This window comes from Bombus affinis, chromosome 5 (genome assembly GCF_024516045.1).
Source record: "Bombus affinis isolate iyBomAffi1 chromosome 5, iyBomAffi1.2, whole genome shotgun sequence".
Lineage (NCBI taxonomy): Eukaryota > Metazoa > Arthropoda > Insecta > Hymenoptera > Apidae > Bombus > Bombus affinis.
Window position 1 is genome coordinate 14,372,726 of NC_066348.1, and position 23,288 is coordinate 14,396,013.

At 38.3% G+C, this 23,288-nt stretch overlaps 1 protein-coding gene and 1 long non-coding RNA gene across 14 annotated transcripts in view; both read left to right on the forward strand.

Moving 5' to 3' along the window:
* LOC126916051 (uncharacterized) overlaps window positions 1-22,548 on the forward strand; it is a 73,313-nt gene extending 50,765 nt beyond the window's left edge. Inside the window, exon 2 of the long non-coding RNA XR_007710408.1 lies at window positions 1-22,548. This exon is cut by the window's left edge and continues 24,086 nt beyond it. This is a non-coding gene — a long non-coding RNA (uncharacterized LOC126916051).
* Window positions 1-23,288, forward strand: part of LOC126915945 (uncharacterized) — a 350,506-nt gene that overhangs the window by 213,604 nt on the left and 113,614 nt on the right. The gene's annotated exons all lie outside the window — the stretch shown is intronic.

Here is a 23,288-nt window from a genome sequence, read left to right on the forward strand (position 1 = left end):
TCGAAGTGCAATCACTTTTCATCATGTAATACATCGTGTAATACGCTGTCACATTTTTTACTACTCAAGTAGCTTATTAATAAGAAACTCTGTTATTCGGTCTCATTGAGTAGCTCTGTACCTAGATTTTGACAAATGTTTATGCAACACAACACGATAACCAGATGTATGATAATGAAATTACAAATTCAACTAGAAAAGAAATTGCGATTAACATTGTTGGAATTTGTAACGCTGAGCGGTTCAACGACAGCGAGACTGAGGTTTTAGCCTCGATACTACTTTGTAAACGTTGTTATCGTCTAGGAACAGACAGTATATTTTACTCGACGAGATATCATATCGATATAAGCGGAGTACTTGAAATATTTAAGAGGGGAATGCGACTGGAAAGGTCATGCATTGTCGGATGCGACTATCCCGAGGTTACCTAGGCTAACTTTTAGTAGATCCTTTCTCTGAACACTGAAACTCGTTGTTCCACTGCTGTTTGCTACGACAAATATGTAATCTCCGATTCTCGTGTGTATATCGTCCAACGATTGCACAGTTTGTTAACACCGTGCTCTTAATTCCTGTTAACGCATTGTTCGTCCGCTGTCGTTACACTCTCTAACACAATACGCACACAGAGACGTTATACACCTGCTGACACATATCCAGGCTAATTCTTCATCGTAATTTTGGTCTTTCTTTGATCACGTTTCCTTGATACACCGGGTATTTTAGGATTCTTCAAAATGATCTATATACAGATTTTTTGTTAACAAAAATTAAATTGTAATAGATCGTTACCAAGTTAACCACATAGTTTGAGAGAAAATTTCTCGGATTCGGAATCGACGAGTCCTTTTGAACAATAAAAACAATCAAACGTACGCTATCAAAATTGCACTCGATATTATTGTTATTTTTATTCTGTTTTATTCTCTTTTTTTATTTTATTTTATTCTTGCAAGCAGTTTGAAATAAATGGACGCCGATTATGTTTGATCCGAGGAAAATTTCCTGATTCCTGGGAATTCCTAAAAGAATCACGATATTACAAAAGCTCAACATCCTTCAACATCCTCAAACATCTCAAATCAAGAAGAATCTCGCAAATTTCCGACGCTTCGCGAACTCGCCCAATCCAATTAACCAGATCTCGACCAATTACTCGGATTAAAGGAGTTCAAGGCGTTCAGACGCGATTTACCGATTCGGCGTCGCGTAGTTCGAGCGTTGATCATTATGTTAAGCTGTTTGAACCTCGCGTTCCATTGTCTCTCTATGAATAGGGATGGGATATCACGACGATGAAACGATATTTGTGGCCTTCTTTCCACTCCATATCTTGTTGCATCTCGTTTCCAAACTACGTTCGTACTTCGTGTAACGAGAACTTTCACATGGACTTTGCTTTTGTCGATTAAATGTTTTGAATTGAGACTGCTGAATAGGGTGTTTGTCGATAGTGATTCATTAATTCTGCTCTGACGCATGCTTGTTTTATAGTATTCTTCATCAGATCGTCGACTTTTAGTTTCCACACAGATACACAGATACGAGAAATTCTGTGTTTAATTTGAATCATCAAGTTCGATCCGATACTCGTTCCCCGTTAGCATTGTTCCTCAGAATGTTCACTTATAACGTCGAAGCTGAAATTCGTAAGAAATTATATCTATATCGAGTAGGCAGCGATTAATTTTATCTTCTACGCACAGATTATTCTAGTTACATAAAAAATCAAGTTCTCAGTATGTGATCGAGTAACACGGCACTCGATAATCTAATCGATGCACAGAGATTGATATGGAAGAGAAGATCGGTTTTCTCTCTTGAGTTTCTCGCATGCTTACTTATTTATACTTTCTTCTCGTGCTTCTTTCTTTTTTTCACTCACTCTCTCTCTCTCTCTCTCTCGTTTCGTCTCCCCTTTCTGCGCGAGCAAATCGAATTCCTCGCGCGAGCGTAAGGGAGAATGGCGCGCGTCTCATCGACGAAATTAGATGAGGATCGTCACCGAGAACGAAATTCTTTTCGCAAGCAATTTTCTCGCCTCAGCCCCGGGACCTTATTCGCTAGGAAAATTACAGGTATAACCGATATTCCCATCCGAGATGTATAACACCGTCTCCGGAATCCTCTTTTGTCCATGGAAACCACTTTTTGTTGTCTCGATTTATGAATTTTCAAGCAACGATAATTCCCCTAGGAAAACACCCGCCTCTCGTTTTATCCTCTCTATTTTTCCTCTTACAGAAAAAGTCTCAGTGAGAATTTAAAAAATGAATCCATAAAGAGAGGATTTAACTCTCGATTGTTATGCAATACGAGAAATTCTCTTATAATTCTCCCTTTGTTCTCATAAGACAACAAATATCAAGATTTCAATTTCCAGATTCAGCTTGAACATTATTTTTCCAATACTATCTTTTTACAGCTTATAAATTATCGAATAAACAGAAGCCACGGCAAACACACCTTTTGCAAAAGAAAAAGCTACTAAAAGCAATCGAAAAACGAGTGAAATCAAAAATCCTGTCGGCGGTATTGACACGTCGAGATTATCGCCATAGAATCTATAAATTATTCGATAAATAAATAAAACGTGACATCTTCGCGTGTCTATAGATAGACGTGTAGAAATTGAAGTTATTTGTTAGCTTCTCATCTCGGGAAAGCTCCTAGAAAAATTGAAGAAGCATCTGTTCCTCCGGTTACATCAGTGGGATCTCCCTGATGGATTTCTATCGCGCGATCGTTTCACGAGGTAAATTGAAGAGCCGATAGCTTGTCAATTGTGGAACGATATAACGACGGATTGTACATGAAGGCTGTCCCACTAGTGTTTCTCCGCTTCGGGCGACAGAGATTTTCTGATAGCGGAGGAACGGCCCGAATTTCTGCCGTCCCAGTTTTCGATTTCACATTCGAGGCGTGAACGCCATCCCGGTTTTCGATGAATGGACGCTCCGCTCGCACCACTCGGGCAACCGTGATTTATAATTCACCGCGTGTCGTGAGTGAACGATTTCAGTTTGGATCAGTGGCGTGTTCAGGGTGAGCATTCGGGCTTGGGAGTTTCTAATAGCGTGCAAGCACTGGCTAACGTTACCTTCCACTGCTGGCAAATACATATATATATGAATAACAATATGCTGGTCTGGTTTAAATAATATTCAAGGATTTGAAAAATTTGTGTACAGCAATATCAGGAATTCTCTCGCTAAATACATCGTCACATGTATTAAGTGGTCCGAAAAGTTTCTTTCGTTTTATAAGGAAATAATGGATGCACAACATCTTCCGTTTTATATTATTTTATCGAATTACCTATGATCCATTTTGTTCTATCAAAGTAAAGATCACAACGTTCGATAGATTAGGTTTTATGTTTGTATAAAAATGCATCGTTGTCAAAGACGTGTCTATAAAAGAAAGGTACTTTTCGGACAACCTAATATTTCGTGATTTCCATTAGGTCGAAGAAAATAAACTCATCCTGGAATGTTGTTACTTGGATATAAAATTCCACTTTTCCACCAAACAGTCAGATATACGCGCGTTTATATTTCGAAGTTCGATTTTCGTGAAATTCTTTTCAAACGATTCTCATTCGATCATTGATTTTTGATGGCGCGAATTTTACTATACAGTCCAGTAGCACCGTTGTTTATATTTCACGTAACTCCTCTATTTGGATAGTTAAAACAACAAGCGATTCGCTGAAAAAGGAAAATGTTATTCTGAAACGGAATTGTGAAAAAAATAACATTCGGATATAACTGAATTAAACTGATACATGAATATCAATTGGAATAGTGGTAGTAAAGGGCGTTGTAGAGCGATGCGTGATATTTATTCACCTTTTACTTTGGACGCAGCGAATCTTTCTCATGATGCAGCAAGCTGCATACACTCTGCGCAACAAAACGGTACCCCTTAGCGAACAGGAGCAAGGGGAGGATTCGAAAAGGGTCCATTTTCAGAAGGGGGGGGGGGTAGGCGCCTTTACACGCGAACGATAATGTATTCAACAACGTGCAGTGGTTCTCATCCTTGTCGTCTGTGCTTGCATTTATTTCTATCGCACAGTCCTATTTTTATGAAATATTTATTTTTTCGTTGAAAAATATTCCTGCCAAAGTGAAGTTAAGACAGTTGGAATTACAATTCATGCATCGTTAAATTTTGTTCTTTCGTTAATTCCAGGGTCGATAATGATCTATCCAAGTAGCTGCTCATAATATAAGAAATTTGAAGAATATTCAAGGCTAAAGAATTTCATCTTTTTTTCCGATAAAATTGCTGCTGTTCGAAACTGATTGGAAAAATAAATTTTTTCGCGCTCGATATTAAGAGCACGCGACGCTGCACTCCAACAGATCATTAACTAGCTAGACGATAACTATATTTGTTATTGATAAAACCGGTCGTGAGTTTTAATGAATTACGCTTGTTTTATAAAGACACTAGAAAGAAACGTTCCTCTCATTAATGTTCGAGACAAGGAATTTTTTTTCAAAGACTAAAGAACATTCAGTTTTGAAAGCATTAATTACGCGACGTAATGGTTACATTACTCGATATTGTAATTTTTTCGTCATAAAACCACAACACTGATCCGCTCAGCAAATATACTTCTCTTAATATACATATGCATGTATATGTAAATACCCTATACTTTTATTACTTATAACAGATTCCAAGGTTAATTGAAAAAATTGTTTACGCGGTGCATAGATCAAGTTACTCTTCATTAGAATTTTAATTTATTTGCTACAGAATACTGTTAGTTAGCTCAGTAAGCGATATACCTTCTTTGCTCTATTCACTTTTACAATTATTTTAACAATTTTCAACTATATTTGAAGAAATTAAACACGCTATATATAAGAATTCAATTATTTCCCATCGTAATCCTGATTTATTCACTACAGAGCAACGATAATGATCCCTACAATCAATGTATAACAAAATATCCACTTTCGTAGGTCCAACACGACAAAAGACACACACATGCAATAAAATTTCCCCTTACTCAAAGATTCAGCGATCATTTCTCTCGATTCTCAAATCCAGCTACGTTCGAGACTAATTTAATGCTCCCTGCGCTCCAGTAATCTTCCCTAAATAATTTTCCCCTAAATAATTTTCCCCTAAGTAATTTTCTCCAAATCGAACAATAATCGGGAAGAAGCTGCTTGCGTAAATCTTTCGTTAATGGAATGCAACGACTCTACTGTACAAAATATAGAGAAGTGGTCGGTGTGTTGGGTAAAAAGGGACCCCCGAACCCTCGGCTCGTTAGCTAAGCCTCTTGTTACGGTAAAAGAGGGTCGTGCGCGTTCGCAGCATGTCATGGGGGTTGTATTGTCCCTCCAGGCAAGCATTTTTTATTTTCCACCGGGGGTAAAAGCGTTCTCTCGCGAGTCTACTCGCGAGAACCTTCTTTTTTCTCGTCGTGGATCGACCACCTCCGGTTTCTCGAACGCGAAAAAAAAAAGGGAAGAAGAAAGGGTAACGAGGTGGTTTAAAAATCGTTTCGAAGCGAACAGGGGTGAGGCGCTCGAACGACGCCTTAATTAAGCGTTTTCGCCTTTGACACCCAGTTTCTCCTGTTTTTCAACGTGTTTCCCCTTTGTGCGTTTCTTTTATATTTCGCGGAAATTCCGTGAGAAATATTTGTACTCGAGAGTCACTTTTATCACTTTTGATAAAATGCGAAATTTTTCATTATCTTCTTGTAAATTATTTTCTTACTTTAAAACAGGTCGTCGAAATTTTCTCGTAGATAGGTTTCCTTATAGATTTTCGAAATTCTAACGTCACATTTTCTACGCGATTGCAAGAATCGACTGATCGATAGCACAAACTTTTATTCATTGCCCATTTCTGTCAGATTTCGTATTCGTAAGATTCGCGTTCGTTTGTAAATTATTACCAACGAGATTAGAAAAAAAAAAAAGAAAAAAACAAGGATTACGAAGATAAATACGTGTTCATTTCTCGACTGTAAGTGCGAGAAAATGATAAATCTGTTGGCAAGGGCGTGTCAACGAGCCAGCAGAATTACGCTGCGCGTTGCGGTCATTGATATTTATAAATGAACTTTGCATTTTCATCCAAAATTATGACAAAATATTTCAGCGTCGTGAAATCTCAGGAAATTAATACGCAGACCAAAGAATGATTTACGAACATGATTCGCCTGTAACAACATTTTTCTTCCTTATCCTAAGTATTCGAATTTCGAAGTTTCAGAATTTACATTTCATACGAGTACAGGAAACTTAACTTGACGCAGAACCAGCGTCCGGAGTTAAGAATGTAATGAAAATTAATTGTTAACTTGGCAAAAGGAGAACGTTGATCACGTGCAATGAAATACAGAGCAGCGTCATCTTTGAGGAAACAGGGAATTTTTAAACGGTCGCATTGCGTTGGCCCGCGAGAGGGCTCGGTAGTTTCATTGAAAAAGTTGTTAATTGCAGGCGCGCGAAGTCTTGTTCCTTCGAGGTTTCGTTTTCCCTAACAAAAACGATTTCACGGGCCACTGACGGCGTAGGCAATTAACGCACAGCGTTGTTAATTCGTCACTCGATTCCGTCGCTACTGATTGCTTTGCCGTGTTATTTCCTTTGACATCGTCTTCTTCATTATTCTGGTTTAGAACGCAATTTATAAATTATGAGTTACAAAATACCCGTTCTATAGATTCTCTAAATTATAAATATGAAATATATATATATTATAATTAGAATGTAAATTCTATGCTATAGATTTTAAATGTATCGAATATTCTAAATTATTTATTCGTTCAGAAACGAAAGGCATAAATCCTAGCGAGAAAGATAACGTATCTCTATTGATAAATTTTATATCAACAAATCGTTTAAAAAATAGAGTTTATTAAAGCTACACAGTGTAACAAGAGTGATAATATTTTTAACGCATTAAATGATAAATTGTTTCGTGTTTAATATCGATATAATGTATAATTGATAGAAATTGGAAAGATGAAGCGGGAAATGTTTTCCCGCGCAAAGAGAGCTTTTTGTAATCCTCACGCACAGTAGAGTTTCTTCGTCTTCGCGTCGCATGTTCGTTGTGAATTAACACGCGTACCCTGCACACGCGTACCCTGCACACGCGCTACCCCTTCGAGAGTCGGTATATACCGGGTGTCGTGCGACACGCGATGCGTCGTTTAGCGATCCCAATCGAACCGATCGTTTCTCGCGAGATATCGCGTTCCCAAGCGAAGACAATTTTCGTTGAATCTAATTGTACAGCTACAACGCAATCACCAGTTTCCTATCTCTCAAATCCAATCAATTCTATCGAGGTTCGTGAATTATGTTTATGTTGAGGTAATTTAATTACAAGATTATTGAATCGAAAAAGGTAGCAATTTTCATCCGTAGATATTAAAATAAAATAAAACTCTAACACGTTCTGTATTTATATTAGATTGTTCGAGAAGTTTCTTTCGTTTTATAAGGAAATAATAGACACACAATGTTTTTTGTTTTATATTAGTTTATCGAATTATGCACGAACATAATAATAGAAATAGAACGAAATGGATCATACTTAATCCAATAAAATAATATAAAACAGAAATTATTGTTTATCTATTATCACCTTATGAAACGAAAGAAACTTTTCGGACAACCTAATACTCATACGGACTTGCGTATACTGATTTTACTATACTATTATATAGTAGTATAATATAGTATAGTATCAGTATAGTATACTATACTGATTTTAAAACTGAAATTTACAATTGAAAAAAGAACAAGATTCTTAATCTTGATACGATGTGAAATTTCAAAAAATGACGATTCCTAATCGTTTAGGAAGCGAATCTTTTCTAATGAATAAACTAAAACTCGGAAAAATGGAAACTCGTTTGTCTTACAAGAGAAACACAGAGTAAAAGGAATCTCGATACATAGAGAACGCCGATGAATAACTTGCAGCGGTGCGCTCGAACGTGTGCATGTTTCATTCATCCTAGTGATACGTGAACGTACACACCTTCTAAAAATAGTATGAAAATCGCCGGACCGACTCGAACCAGGCTGGTCTTTATTATCATACCTGGCGCGCTTCGTTGCACTTTCCCAGCAATCAGGTTTCCTCCTGTTATCGGTTATTCCCTTTTTTATTTCTCTTTTCCTTTTTCTATGCTTCTACCATGTACCAGACACGCAAATTAACATTCAGCTCTGGCTGGTCTATTAATCGACAAGCAACACATTGCGAGAGAAGGACACGTCATCCTCGCGATCTCCTATTTCAAAGAAGATGTTTGGTTCTTCCGTTCGTTGGTTAAATCGGAAAATCAAATCGAATATCGTTTGATATGCAAAAACTAATGGTGTTTGCGAGCAATGTATCCTATGTCGAACAGTTCGCATCGTTAGACTCTAGATTTATCTATCAAATTCTATCGAAAGTTATAAATATAATCTTAATGTTTGTAATATAATGTTCAAACATATGTTAAGACATTCTTTTCGTGCGTGTACTGAAAATCTAACCAAACATAGATGTTCGAGATAAAAATTATTCTTCTTATTACGTTAACGAACGAACCAGTTAGTCTCTTCTCGATCGAGACTCGCCATCCGTGAAATCGAGTCGTACGATATTTGTTCGCGAGCCTTGCACGAGTTAGACATTCTTTTTACTGGTTCAGGTTAGGTTATAAAACTGCGAGCCACACAAACACGCACGTGGGTTTCCGTGTTCTCGAAGCAGGAAACATTAAGAATCGTAAGAGCCATTTAATAACTTGGTGATGAACGATGGAGATTAAAGTGTCTGTAATAAGTAGATTGAAGAGAGGTTTAGGAACTGGGATCGGTAATAATCTTCTGTCGAAATCATGAATTACTTTGCTGTTCCGAGGAAAACCTTCTATTTTCGACTTGGTCTACTTTTAAGAAGTAAACATCTCTCGTACGTTTCATCGAAATATCACATCAGTATTATTGTACTTTCAAAGATAAATTTTCGAAGCCTTTTTCGCGCGAACCAACATTCCATCAGTTGCATAGAAAATTAAACGCGTAAAATACCTGGTCCATAAATAGAAACAAGTTGATATTGGGTTGGCAACTAAGTGATTGCGGATTTTGTAATTAGGTGGTATTGACAAATTCTGCAATCACTTAGTTGCCAACCCACTACTATCTCTTACCAATTCTTCAAAGCACCAGCTTGCAACATATCGCATTGCATTTACTCATCGCCTCTCGACACATAATCAAACTTTTCTTCCATCTCGATTATTTTCGAAGCCTTTTTCGCGCGAACCAACATTCCATCAGTTGCATAGAAAATTAAACGCGTAAAATACCTGGTCCATAAATAGAAACAAGTTGATATTGGGTTGGCAACTAAGTGATTGCGGAATTTATCATTAGGTGGTATTGACAAATTCCGCAATCACTTAGTTGCCAACCCAATACTATCTCTTACCAATTCTTCAAAGCACCATCTTGCAACATCTCGCATTGCATTTACTCATCGCTTCTCGACACATAATCAAACTTTTCTTCCATCTCGATCATGTGTTACGTACAGTTGCAATTTCTTCAAGCGTTCTGGAACTTTGAAAGGTTTAGTTCGACACATCGTTCGATGGCTCCGCCACCGTAAAGAGAAGAAATCCTTCGGGATCAGACAAAATCGCGAGAGAAACTTACAAGGAACTGGCTTCACGGTTGCCCGCGTTGCTCCGCGGTAAAACATGTAATAATTCTTCAACTGGATACAGGTCGCACGGAAATTGTACGATCGGCTGGTTGCCCGGTCACTAACCCGCGACTCAGAATTATCGTCCACTATTTTCGAGTATAAGTTAGCTGTTAGCGATTATGTATTACTTTTCTTTTCGCCATTACGTTTCGCGCAGCTAGTAATTTCATATTGATTTTCGCTTGGTTACTTCGTCAAAAATGTTGGCAATCCTTGCCCAACGTTCAACGACGTGTAATTACAAGATACACTTGTAATTTTTGTTTAATCAGAGATACGAGTTTTTTGAAGAATATTTGCATTCCGATCGACGAAACGGAACAATATTTTTCTCTCTGTTTGAAGGAATTTCATAAAAGTTTCGTTATAGATTCTTTAAATTCCCAAGGTATTAGTTTTTCATGTAGTTTCAAGAACCCAGCGACAACTTGAATTTTGAATTCGAATAATTTATCGAGTTCGTTGGGAATAACAAATTTCGAAACTTCGTCGTAAATTTAAGATACGTGCTTCTTCGTGACTTCTCGAAAGTTACGCTACAAATTGACAGGAACGATATTTCGGGTGTCAAATTAATAATTATTTAAATACACGAAATCACGAAAACACTATGAATTTAATTGGAACAATATCACAGCTAATATCGAACACGTCATAATCCATCAGAGTCATTTAAAAAATCTCCTGTTAATACATCACTCTCATTATCGATATAGCTGCAAATACCTGCATTCCGATCCGCTGTTCAACGCGATTCGATCGTCCTACCAATTTTGTCATCGCGCATTTTCCAAGATGGAAAACTGCGAGATAAAAGGGCGAAAGAGATGAATAATCCACTCACAGAGTGAATTCTATCTTCGATTCTTAAATTTCCTTCCACAAAGGGCACTCGTTCCTCCGATTGATAACGTCTATCGGTTATCAGTGAACCAAGTACAATGCAAAGCCGAGTGGATATCGAACTAGAGATAAATTCCCAGAAACTAGTGTTCGCGTGTTTATTATTCCAGCCTGGGTAACATTCGGTTACTTCTGTCAAAGTTTTCTCATTAACGAGCCAAGAGGATGGTCGAAGTAAGAAAGGGAAGATTCGAAGAGGATGAAAGGTGAAAAGGTTCGGAGACCGAGCGAAAATTGCAGGACTCGGATGCCGGTTGTTCGATCTGACGCGCATCGAGGCTTGGATAACGCAAACAAGTAATTAAAAGTTCTGGCTGGACGTTCGTTTAATCGGAATGGAGGTCGTGCGTCGCTGATCGAATCCGTATACCGGTGAAAATCGAACGGGAATGAAATAAAGGATCGACTTGTGTAAAAAGGCTCCCTGTTCCCCAGTTGTTTTTCTTCTTTTTTTTTTATTTGTTGTTACATAGACCCGTGTTTTTTCATTTCGACTCGTGGATCGTTTAACATTTGCAGAACAGGACGCAATTTGTAATATTTCTTTTTTTTACTCCAGTCAGAATTTAATTAATGTTTTATTCGAATCTTTTATCGAATCTTCGATTCTTCTCTGTTGAGATTACGCGATTAATTGATAGAAAATTTTGCTGTTGTTTAATCGTTAAGACGAGAGAATACGTTTTTTGTCGATGGATCATAAAATTGAAATTCACGAGCAATGTCGCGAAATGGTAGATTTCGGTTGTGCAATTACTACGAATGACCCTCTCCAAAAATACTACGAGCTTCCTGCAACATCTATCACAGGAAACGAGGCACCCTGTGTCTCTGAACCGTAAGATTAAACGCGTTCAGGTCAACGAGTGCTTGCACAAAGTGTTTGCAAGACGCTCGAAAATTATCTCTGATTCATTGAGACTGACTCACAGGTCAAATTCGCAAACAAATGACAATTTCGACAACGATATTTACTAAAATACATACGAATTGTTTGATGCAATCGCCAATTGTTACATATTTACGAATAATTGTTGGAAGAATAATATTCTTTCTTCCTTTTTTTTTTTTTTCGTTTTTCAAAAGATTTGTATAGAAGCTTGCCATACTTTTTAAGCAGTTGAAAACGTTTAAGGGAAGTTTACTTGTTAGCTAATCCAATTGTCGATGGATGATGAGAAATTGTTATTGGGAGCAAAGTTTAAGATTTTACTAACATCGAAATAATTTATTTGGATGTTGTCTGAGAAAATCTAGAGATTTCTGTATGCTACATGTAAATCATTAATTTGCAAGTATTGGCCATTCGGATGATAAGTCGATGATCCATCTCTTCCAATTGACATTTATAAATCCTTTAAATCTGATGTTCGTAATATTTGTTGACGAATCATTGCAGATTTTATTTCACACAATTTCGACGCTGCATGATAAATTCAACGATAGTATTGTAATTGTATATCCGGAATATTAATTCATACAGACGCGATATTCAAATAAAATGATAAAACTCTCTCTCTCTCTCTTCTCTGCCTCGCAAACGCAAATTAGATTTTACGACTATTAAATTTTCCATTTTCGTCTCTCTTATATCTTAATAAAAATACATTGTTACTACATAATCTTTATTAATAAGAGAAAAACGTAGAAAAATGTTCTTAAAGAAGATAGAGAAATAGAAGAACGAAGACTCGAAGACGATTTTATCGCGCGTCTTCGACGGCGTTCGAAATTTTTCAATTTCCTGTCGCCGCCTCAGTTTCGTTCGCGGAGATACAGGCCTCATTTCCGGTCGCGCCCTCGATGAAAGCGCGCGTCGATCTCGCGGCATGCTTGCGAATCGATACCACCGTCTATGGTACAGAAGCGGTTTTAGAGACGCTTACGACGAACAAGATGTACTAATGATCGTGGGAAGAAAGCCTCGCAAGATGAAATGTCGAAGAAGAAGAAAAAAGATATAACGGTGAAGTTAATGAGCAAAGTAGACGTAGAAAGAGAAAATTGAGAATCAATAAAGAGGACGAAGGCTAAAGCGTAGAATCGCGAATGAACTGTGTGAAAATTCTTCGATTGGTGTAAGAGAATGAGAGAAAAGGCAAGAAGGGGTGAAAATCAATCATGTCGTTGATTTTGATTAAGTAGAGTTTCTCTGAGAATTTGCGATTCTTTCTGCTGCAAAATAATATTAACGCGCGAAGTGAGTCGAAATAATTCCTTTCTTTCTCGTAGCTCGCGTTTCAGGATTTCAACGAGACTATCGTTACATTTTTCTTGCTTCAAAAATTGAGAAACGTAGAAAATTCTCTCGCGTTATCGGTTACGATTTCGATACAAACATACAAAAGCAATAAACGTCTTATTACAGTAACACAAAATGCTGATCGGTCACGTCGCAATAAATAATCCTCGTCTTTTAAAATTGAAAACTCTACCAACGCTGCGCTCTACCGAATAACAGAGACAAACAGCACGAAGGAAAAATTTCCTAGCTCTATATCTACTTCGAGCAATTCATTTAATCAGATTTTCTAGATACATAGCCCACTTTCTTAAAGCCATCTTATTGAAACCGAATTCCACAGATTAGAATACTTTTCAACGAGAATATGCAAATATCTGAAGCATTATTCAATAGAAATTTCCATAACTCTCCTTTCGAAAATCCCGCTTTTATTGCTTCTATACAGCCACATTCCCGTCGCCAGTTCGTATTCATAAATCTTCCTAGCTATATTACATTGTTTCTATTTCTGCATAAACTCGGCACGAGTTCGCCTTTAGGCGCGAAAATAAGACGGACCTCCTCGACTCTGACTCCTTGCGGGAGGGCGTAACATAAATACGAGAAGAGTGCACGTCGTCGTGGCCAACGGTAGGAAGAAACTTCTCTGTGAACACGTAAGAATGATTAATGCGAGTTATTTCGAGCGTTGTCGCGAGGAAACGAACGCGACTCGAGAGCCACGAGAGGGATGGATATGTGGCCTCATAAATATACGATACGCGTTTCATTGACGGATACGCACGCCACGGTTATCAACAGACGTTCCCGTGTTCCATTGGAAATAGTCGGCCGTCTTGGTTAGACAGTAGAATAGGAAAGGCAAGCACCGACGCGACGCGACGTGCCGAATGCTGAAACATACGCGCGATAACACGATCGAGAGTGAAACACGCCATTGAAATTGTTTTTCACCACTTAAACCTATTTTCTCATGGTGTACCTACTTCTGCTACAATGTTCACTTTGGTCTCTTCATTCAGAGATAATTTCTTCACTTCGATACAGATTTCTGTATACCGTGGACTAATATGTCTTGTTAATAGAAACAGTCTATCGCAGATGTTCTAATAATGGAAATAGTAATTTGTGGTATTTATAGATAATTTTATTATATACAGATAATAATAACCCGTGTTGTATAGTGAAAACAAACGAATACATGTATGCGATGTTTATGCGTGTCGACACAAGTCAACGTTGATTTAGTCAGAAACACGTGTGTTTTCAGTAACTGCGAAGAGAACGAAAAATTGATATGAAACGATTCAGGTCAAATACGGATTATTCGCGTATCAACTTGAACGATCCCATAGTTATAATAATTTGCAGAAAAACGCGAGCTCCGATGCTTCCGAGGACTTGTCGAAAAGAAAAATTCCATCGATTCAGAATCCAGAAGTCGCGTATTTCGTTCTCTCAACTATCCGAAACGTACATCGTCACGTGCAATTTGTTCAAAGCCCCCATTTCACAGACCGTCTTCTCTCGCGTCGTATCTGAAAAGCGTGAGTCAAGCTATCTTTTCTATGTAACAAGAACCGTCGTAAGTGGTATTCAAAAGCGAATCGTCGAATCGGAATGACGATCACGGTTCGGCGTGGGCCAGGAGGCGGGCTTCTCTCAGACAGAAATAAAGTCACGTTCCAGAAGAGAAATACACGCGACCCATGCTGAATTCACTCGTCGTCAAGCAGCGTCGAGTCGCTTGCTGGATATGCCCACGCATAGACAAAGCCAATGGTTGGAGGTGCGATTCGAACAGCTTCGTGCGTTCCAGTTCCTCGAACGCAATGGCCGCGCGAGCAGATGGCGGAAAAGGGGCTAGCGACGCGCGGCTAATGGAGGGAAGATTGCAAAATTGCCCGGTCAATTGCTCGCCGTTTCACAAAACGTCCTTTCAATAATATATCCTAACCGTTGACGACGTTATACGGCTTCGACTCGTTTGAATACGTTTGGATTTGTGTTCGTGTTAGAATTTGCTTGAATTTGTTTGAACATATTCCAGGGCCTTAATCACGTCCGGTTACGTAGAAAACATTGACATGTTACTAGGATGATGCTTCGAGATGTTTAATTGATTCAGTTAATCGTTTAAAGTGTGGACCGTTGTAATTGGCTCGTCCTGTGATTAGTGTTAGTTTAGAGTATTATAGATGTATTAGAGATGAAATTGGGTGTTGTGTTAATTGCTTAGGGAATCTGTGGTGCCTGATTTTTACTTAGTTTTTCAACATCTTCGTTTCTAATATAAATATATTCTCAACACTTCTATTTACTCTTCGTTCCAAAATCTTCTAAGAAGAACTCTTTAACCTTCCATTAACCGAGTCACTGATCAGCCCAAAAGTACCAAGTTCGCTTAACCCATCAGCGGCCCATTGTCCCGAAAATCCAAGTTCTCGCGTTTGCGGTCACTCTATTCCGTACGCTTTCAGTCATTCCGGAGAGTATCGATCACAGCCGGTGGTTCTCTGGCGTTAAATACAATTTTCTAGAGTCCCTGGAGCCTAGCTTGGAGAGGTTGAAACACCATTCTGGTTGGAAGGGCCACGTTAAATCGAGGATATCTCCCCCATAGCGCAGAAGAGGCAAAGATCCCACGTAGTCGATGGTTAAAGTCTGGTCAATTGGTGTGAACGTACTCTGTGAACGTGTCCATTCTGGCTAGCGGCTTGGGAAGAGCCCCTTTAGAAACGTTCCACTGGCAGCAAGCCATCCATTAATACGAATTAGAGTATTTAACTTGGCAAGCGGGGGCAGAGAAGAATGGAGGAGGAAGAAGAGAAGGAGGAAGCCAGGGATAAAGGGAAGAAAGGGAGACGAGAATGGAAACGGCTCGAATCGCTGCGCCTCGCGGAAACAAATTGCCCGAATTGCACCGCCGCGGTCTAAATTCCATTTCGCTTCCTTTTTTTCTTCCTCCCTGTTTCGATCTCGCCGCGGTACGTGTTATTCTTCATTTTCTGCGTGTTCTCGCGCGATAGTAAAAACTGCGACAAATTGAAGTGATTATAGTCATTGGTGGTTGTATGGCGTTGTGTGTGGGGCTTTAGCTTGTTGTATAATAAGATTGAAATAGATTTAAAAACTTCTGAGGGATTGATTTTATCGTTAGGAAATAGTTGCTCTTCGATATTCTTCGTTAGCAATGATATTCGAAGCGTACGATATTCGAAGGATGTCTATCGAAACGAAAAGGACGAGATAATATTGTGGTATAGATTCTTTAAGATTTCTTTAAAGTCGTAGTTCCACTTTTTCTTGTACAGTCACCCAATCAGTATTAATCTTCGAACGTTATAATAAAGTGTCGCATTCCATAATTGCTTCTGTTTTTAGCTACTGTTAAGATAATGGCACTTGTAATTTATATTTTATGGTCATTTTCTGACATGCAAAGACTAAGAATATTTAATAGCTGGTTTAAAGTAGCTTGAGGTAAATGGTGTGTTAATAAAGTTATATTTTCCAACCTACATTCTTCTTCTACTTATTTTCATGGTACGCTTCCCTAGAGCACTATTAAGTGTCCTCAATTTAATGTCCTCGGAGAATTATTAAAATCAGGAAGGGATTATTATTTCTTAAATTTCTGATAAAATTCATTTCCCTCTTTGTACGATGCTCGAGACGACTTCAAAGACAAATCACCAGAAATCTATTCATTTATTCGTTGATCATTTCTATCGTTATTATTATATCAAAGGAATACATGCTAAATAAAATGAACGAATTAATACGTTAACAATTTCATTATCTTTTGAAATAAACTGTACACATGTTGCTAGTATTCTTCAAGAGAGAGTCAGAGTTCGACAAGCATATCACATCGAATTGAACAAATCAAATTGCAAAACGTCCATACAGTTGAAAGCATTCAAACGCATCAACTACAGTGATCATTAAATAACAGCTTCGATTCGTTTGAGAAGCGAAGATAAGGCGTCGTTCCCACAATCGACAAGCGAGAAACGTTGCAGACGAAATCGTGGCTCGTATCGAGTAATATGACGAAATTGCTGCTCGTTGCAATCGTTAAGCCGGATTCGAGCAACGACTGTAATTTATTTCGCTGTCTAATAAATGTCGGAGAAATTCCCGATAACTCGGTCGACGACGATTGCACCGGTCCAGAAGAATCACACCTATTCTAACCGGATGGACACGTCCAGCATTTTTTCCGATGTCGTCACACTGAAATCGTCTTTCCTGCCGATGATATAACGTTATTCGATCCCTTAATGCCTTAATGTCCCTTGAGTAATCGCTTTTCCGCTGCTCCATTTGATATCTCACGGTAGCCAACTCGTTTGAATAGATTGAATGTTAATTTTAAAGAATTAAGAAGCTTCGTTATTGAGACGTCAGCTTGAAGCGTAAAAAATGGAACACAGAATTCATTATAGGCAATTCGTTATTTAGGATTATAGCTATATTCTGAGATATATCATCGATATATTTCTATATTTCCACGCATGTAGTGATATTTTTATATTATAATAATAGTATTCTTCGCATTACGTTACGATACATTGTTGTAGCAGCGTCCAGTGATAAGAAATATTAATATTCATTTTTAACAATAGAATCATCAAATTGTCAAATATTTAGATGAGAACTTTCGGTTCAACTCTGAATTCGAAAAGTCCGTTCATAGTCTAAATCTGATTTAGAAACTCGTCTAGACAAGTGCAGCGCGTCATAAGCATTTACATACGGCATTTAAATTTGCGCAATTAAATTGGATTATCACAGCATCGAGCGTATGGCCCTATTATCGAAGTTTCAAACGAGACGGTCATTCTTAATGCTGTTGTTAATTCTCTAACTGTGATTATTCGGTTTTATTATTCAGTTTCATTATTCATCTAATCCGTTGCATAAAAGGCAGTGTACGTTATTTTTAGCCGTTGACATTCGAGTCGGATTTCGTAACATGGCAAAAGAGGGATGATGTGAAATCCAAACTTAACCCTAATCCACGTCTTTACCGAAGATTTGGAAAATACCCTCCTACAATATGGAGACACTTAGTATGTAGATTCCGCGTGGCTGAATGCTTGAATACCGAAGCTGTTCGGTGTTGATATACCATTCTCGATGTACATATTGTACATGGACAGGTAGGTAGTCAGAGACCTGGACAAACATGTATCTGCATGTGATATTTGATGCGTACATGTGTCTTCGGTATGTAGGTACTCGTAGTCTTGGCATTTAGTTATTCGAACACGCGCGTATCTTGGAATCTAGGTGCAAGGAATATTGACGAATATTATGAGGTTCCCCTCGGAATGTCCAGGTGTCCAGGAATTTAGATATCGCGGAAACTATCGAATTTTGAATTTTTCAGAAATTCGGGTCCATAGGTCGACACCTAACGACCTACATACATCGTATTCCTTAGTGTGTGTTTGGGTATTCGGAAATTCAGGTACCTGGAAATTGTAATTAGTAGGATATGGAATAGTAATTACGTCTATCTAGTCTATCAAGTATTATTCATGGCTGTTAAAATGTTCATTTTCGTTGTTGAAAAATTCATGCAATATCTGCACAGTCACAGTCTGATATCTTCCTTCATTGGAATATTTCATTCATAGGCGGCACGAGTACATAAAATATTCGTCATCTATTAATAAAACTTCAATTCTGAACTCTGGACATCTTCAGGACCTCATAAATGTCAGAAATAATTCTCTCTCTCTCTCTAGTTTTTTTTTAAATTAAATATTATGACACGACCATTTAAAGATCAATTAAGCTAACGATTAATTCAAACACACAAATTTTCTGTTTTACGTGCGTTTAAGGAAGATACATATTAAAATAATTCTCTTGAACACTTGATAAATTATTCGCGAAAGACGTCTGAATCTTGAATCGCATGGATATGGGACGCCCGCGTCCTTTGCTTATCGTGCACTTTCCGTAGCCGTATTGCGCTTATAATTGCGCGTTCATTTTCGTCCAAGGATTAAGCGGCTCAGACAATAAGCGGTTTAGGTATCTCGCTATGATGCGCGTTCTATCCGGATCCCCCTTGTGTCTCCACCCTCTGTCCCTTTTTCTCCTCCACCCCCTGTCGACTCGTCCGCTATTGATTCCAGGTTTATTCTTGGCGTGCCGGTCGCTTTGCTAGCGTCAAAACATCGGAAGCAAGGGTACCGTGTCGAAACTCTGATGCTTAACGCTGCTGGGTCGTTTAGTGTCTCAGGAGTATCGTTTTGGGGTGCAACAATTAGCCTATCTGCAATTTCACGCGCAGGGTCGAAGCTTTTTTATCCGAGATGCGAGGTTTAAATCGAAGAAAGGCTTCTAAGTTAGGAAAAGCGTGTGTTGTTTCGTAATTTTGGTTCGATGAATTTGGTAATTGTTGACTCGATGTTTGATCCGACTTTGAAAAGACAAATTTAACAAAGCGAGGGTTGTAGTTTGGGACGAAGGAATGGGTTGTATTGTAATTTAAGAAACATTTGGTAACCAGATGTACAGAGTTTGAGAAGTTAGTGTATTTGAATTCTATTTCCCTTAAATCAACACTAACCACCAACAAGGGAACGAGAGAAGAAATTCCTGTCTGTAAATTTATCTAATTTTTTAAAATCACAAAATATTACAATTCTATGTCGCAGAGAACAATAGTCTGCTTTATAATATTCTTTCATAAACGAAAGGATTTGTTGCCTCTGGTAACTGGTTTATGAAATATCGTTAAGGATATTAGTCCGATCATAGAAAAATCTGAAATGAGCGAAAATTTAACGTCGATTCGTTTTCATCCCTTCGTAAACAGCGTATCTGTTTTGCCACGTTATTGACCACGATCAACATCATCGTATTTTACTGGTCCTTCCATTGCTGCCATCTTCACTGGTCTGCGAATCAGCAAACGGGTGAATTTGCATGTGCCGTTTGCCGGACGATAGTCGGACGAGCAACGTCCTCGCGAGCTGAATAAATTTCTCTTTCCGCGTAAGCTGGTCGTTTCGCGACCCAAACGGCATTAATAAATTAGCATTACAAGCACGCGCTGAATTTCCATTTAACGAGCCGTTTAATGGGACCGGTGACTTGTAAGTTACACCCTGTTTCAGCAATTAAATCTGACCACGATAAAGCCTTGATCCGCGAGGGTACATTGAATCGAACAGGATACATGAGACGTTTGGACGAGATCGTTACGCTGTTTCATTTTATTGCTAATTAGAGATGTGACTGGCAATCATTTTTAACATTTTCCTTTTTGTCCCGCGTCCCTGTTAGACGAACGATGGCGGCTAATTAATGCTTTTTGCCTCGATGCTTTCAACCAGACTCTCTGGTAATTGAATATTTAAAACAGCGAATGCTTGGCAAACTATTAGCATTATCTAGGTAGAGCGATAATTGTGCTATTGCCGGTATGTATCGACTCGAATGAAACGCGACGAGTATTTGAAAATGTGCAATTTCCTTTTTCTTTTTATCGAATTACGTTCGAGACTTGTACATACAAGTTCTACCTACCGTTTCACTTGTTAATAGCGTCGGAATTACGTAACATAGTAGACTTAGCAACAATCGAAGTGGCGAATAATAATCGACGCAAACACTGAATGATTTAACCGTTCAGATCGTTGCCAAACGAATAACCAGAAAATTACTGTCGTCGAGAATTCGTCAAATTCGTGTAATATTAATTAGGAAAATCTTTTTAAATTCAGCGAACGCTCATTTTCCGTAATTATTCGACTCGTAGGTTATTTAATTCGCGTGCCGTAAGTGTCGTGAGAGTCGGGATACGAACGAGATTTCAGCGCGTGAATAGCGCGACTACGGATGTGGAACGGTTTCATTATGTCAGGAACAAGCAGCACCGTGAAGAGAGCGAGCTACGTTTCAACGTTACGCTACGCTGCGATACTTCGTATGTTAGATCACTCCTCCTAGTGTGAAACCGACGGAATACGAAACGATATTTAGAACTTCTCAACTTGATATCTCAGCGGTTTTGCAGCCTTGCGGTGTTAACAGTTTGGCTGTTATTGTACTGCTGGATAACACGGATACTTTAATGTTTAGACTTTAGGTTCAGGGATTTTGTAGTTATGTACATGAATATCGAGTACCTAGGAATAAGTTATAGCTAATGAATTAATTATTTAGAAACAGGGTTGTTCGATGCTCTGAAAATCGAATGCTTCTAACGACATAGCCAATTAGAAGCATGAATTCTCAACTAGATAGTTATCTAAATTTTGTAGCTGCTATCACTGATTAGACATGAAAAAAAGCAAAACAACTAAGCATTACAACAAAGTTCTTGATCGTTCGTGATCCTTTGTGATTACTCATTGACTGTGAACAGTTTCACGAGGAAACGAACATTAAAAAAAAAGGCGTGTCTTCACGCTAGCTATTAAACTCTAGGTAACATTTGCCTGTGTTTTCCTTGTATTTACCTCGTCAATGGAAACGCGACGTACATAGAAACATTACATTATCTTTCGTCGATGCGACGCAGTTAAAAGTAATCTTAAGATTAGCATAATGTCTCAACACTGACCAAACAGCTTATTCAGCCCTATCAGAAAGATCTCTAGATTTTTAAACGAAGTTACATGAAAACAAGCTTTCTTTCTCTAAGAAAATACAATGAATACGAATTCACAACGTTCGTCGATACTATTACGTCACAGTACTTTGGTATCATGGCTGCTATTGCGTCACTATAGCGTCAGCGATACGTCAATACCGTGCCCATGTGTGTTCGCTCGTTTTCCATGGCGATGCATCGAATTGGAAAGCGCCTTAACGTTAGCCAGTCCCATCTACGTTCATCTCCTACACTGCCCGACTTGACCAACCTCGATCGGTCACTGACTTTCCTGCTTTATCCACGTCGCTGCCGATAATTCATCCCTGCACGCACCAGCAAAAAATCAATAAGTTTTGTCACTTTCTATCGTAGCAAAATCTATGGAAAATATCTTTTAATTTTTATTATACGAATGTGAAATCTGTACAAGAACTAGAAATGTCTAGAATTCCAGAAGTTTGATAGTTATGTTGCATATAGGAATCTAGAATTTTGATCATCTAAAATTCTAGAACTACAAAACATTTTAACTTGAGAATTTTAGGAAATTTTTCAAAATTAACTTTAGAGCCTTTAGTGTTTAATTTCCGCAAGTTTAGCTTTCACACTGCATAATTAATTTCTTCAGAATAAATTTCTCGTAGAATAAAGGAATTGATTAATTCTTAACTCAAAGAATAGAAGAATTGATTAATTTTCAACCCCTTTTGTGTTTGTAATAGTATATATATCGTTATATATATCATTATATATATAATAGTATAATACCATTATATATATATATCGTCGCCGATCGTCACAATGGAAGAGAATAAATTCGACGAACACGTGGATTAAAATCGAATCCCAAGGTAGATGATCAAATATCGAACGTCGAAAGGTAAAGTCTCAGTTAATTCCGGACAACGTTATTTCAGGTAATTTCATAGACCAACGACCCTAAATACTGAAATCCTCTTTCAAATTTAAAAAAAAAAGGGCCCAAGCATCCCTTCGTAGATCGTAAATTTCACCGCTAGAATAGATTGATTGTCAATCTTTTATCTGATTAGATGTGTATTTATAACAGATTATAATTAATACTTAAAACGTTTACAGAAAAATAAGGAAAGCTAAAATGCTCCTTATAATATTTAATAGGTGAAATAAATATTTATCGAGTGACGTAAAAATTGACAGCGTGCTCGTAGAAAGTTAATCTGTAAATAATCAACTAGCAAATTCTATAGAAAGTCGAGCACTTTCCTACAAACCCGAAATTTCCACACAAGAACACTGTTTCAACTTTTTACCTAATTACACGTCTGCAAATCGCTGTCGGGGTTCGGACATCGACTCACCCCAGTCAGGGCTTTTCCTGTTTCTCCTCGTTTCGCACGCAATAACCACAAGACCCAACGAACTCCAACGCTACGGTCTACTGCCCCCGAAGGGGAAACGCGCACTGAATGGCCCCTTGTGTTATATCGTAGCTAGTTTGGATCCGACCCTTCGCAAAAAGCCGGACAACGAAGAAGAACAGACGGACCTGTTGTTAAGAACATGGCGATTTTTCTCTCGTGGAACGACGAATTCCCGCGAAACTGACCACACGCCGAGAAAAAACAACGAATTCCTGCGCCATACTGATAACGTTCAATGGACCTTGTTCTTTGAACGAAGAAAAATCGCCCCTCTTCCGAATCTCATGGCTCGGCTTCTAAATGACGATAAAAAAGTGCTCGTTAATGATCGTTTCAGACACGATGCTCG